Source organism: Chiloscyllium plagiosum, chromosome 48 (genome assembly GCF_004010195.1).
Source record: "Chiloscyllium plagiosum isolate BGI_BamShark_2017 chromosome 48, ASM401019v2, whole genome shotgun sequence".
Lineage (NCBI taxonomy): Eukaryota > Metazoa > Chordata > Chondrichthyes > Orectolobiformes > Hemiscylliidae > Chiloscyllium > Chiloscyllium plagiosum.
In genome coordinates, this window is record NC_057757.1 from 7,632,646 (window position 1) to 7,634,352 (window position 1,707).

The 1,707-nt window shown below is 39.7% G+C and overlaps 1 protein-coding gene across 3 annotated transcripts in view; it reads left to right on the forward strand.

Moving 5' to 3' along the window:
• znf622 (zinc finger protein 622) overlaps nt 1-1,707 on the forward strand; it is a 29,103-nt gene that overhangs the window by 1,319 nt on the left and 26,077 nt on the right. The window contains exon 2 of one of the 3 annotated variants that reach the window (XM_043683604.1): nt 176-288. The exons of the other annotated variants lie outside the window; for them this stretch is intronic. The gene's annotated coding sequence lies outside the window, so the exon portion shown is untranslated. The remainder of the gene's footprint in view (nt 1-175; nt 289-1,707) is intronic. 3 annotated transcript variants of the gene reach the window in all.

The window sequence follows — 1,707 nt, forward strand, 5'->3', positions numbered from 1 at the left end:
GTTGGAGGAATGGGGTGTGTGGCAGGTGGATGAGCCACGGTCAGTGTAGAGTGTGGGGTAGGTGGATTAGCTGTGATCACTCTGAGGTGGGGATGGGGGAGTTGCTCTTCACAGAGTTGGTTAGGACTTGATGGGCTGAATGACTTTATATCCCCCCCCCACTTTCTCTCTGTAGGGATTCCATGATTTTGATTCCTGGATTCTTCCAAGGATAAGCTTTTTGGGGAATGCACGCAGTCAGTCAGAGAGTGAATCATTGTTGAAATCGTATCTATTTTCCTTTCAACAGTAAGTGCAATGTTTTTTTTATTTTCATGTGTTCATTCACGAGATGAGGATGTCGCTGGGTGGTGGTGAGCCCTGGTTTGATATTTTAAATAGGAGTCAATATATTTGAATTCCTTTGACCAGAGTGAGTTATTCAGATAGGGAGTCAAATTATCCACTTCTAACTCAGAATTAGGGGAGTTTTCAGAGCGTTTTGGGTTGTCTTGGAAGCTTCAATTTATTTGGCAGTTCCATCGCAGTCTACTGCAAAAGGACATCTACAAGGTCCGAATGAACAAATGCAACAGCAGCCTTCCTTTTGGAAGGTCCCAACCAATATGATTTGTCACAGATGCGGACTCATTTACCCCAGTCATCTCAAGGGTTTATGGTGTTTGTTTCTCATTGAACATTAAAAATGTAGTACAGTTCTTTGTATTGTTGTAGCCTGCTGTTCCCCCAACCTAGCAGAGATATTTTTGTTACCCCGATCTGTCCTTAAAATAGCATAATCTGGTTGGTGAAACAATATTTACAGCATTAGTGCCATCATCACTATTGTGGTGTAAGGGGCCTCCCTTACCATAGCTCCCGTTTGGTGGTTGTTAGGACCTGCAGTGATATAGGGCTATGATGTGGAGGTGCATAATCAAATCAGTCTATCACTGAATTTGCAATGTACTCAAATATCTTAATATTGTCCAATTGTTCCTAACCAGATTAAGAATAACAGAACTTTGCTGAGTTTAACTCAGATTATTAATTTTTGTTCACTGATATAACTTTTGCAGAACAAAAATAAGGAGGAAATCTAATATCGGTGCTGTGACTCTCATTCATGTTTCCAAGCAGACATACAGTTGAGGGATAAATTAAAAAGAAAATAAAACAACTGGAAAATTTTATGATTCAAATGATGGATGTCATGGATCCATCCATGACATTCTTGGACAATGGATTGTTCACATGCTCGTAGAACTGTTTATCTTGAATTTTTGAAGTTATAAATTAATGCAAACCCTTTCAGCAGGTGTGTGGAAATAACCTATTTCTTAGAGATCTGGGATTCCTTTATCAATATTCAAAAATTGAGAACTTGATAGAAAACTAGAGAAAGTAAAAATGCTAAGTCTCTGAACGTTTCCCAAAATCCTCTGATTCCTGCTAAAACCCAAACAGACCTGTTTTTTTTTCTTTTTGTAATTAAAGTTCTGCCTGATTAACTGATTAGCACCAGTACACTCTTGATTCATGAATTCATAAGACATAGAAGCAGGAATTAGGCAATTCAGCCCATTGAGCTGAAAATGTGTTGCTGGAAAAGCGCAGCAGGTCAGGCTGCATCCAAGGAACAGGAGAATCGACGTTTCTGGCATAAGCCCTTCTTCAGGAATGAGGAAAGTGTGTCCAGCAGACTAAGATAAAAGGTAGGGAGGAGGG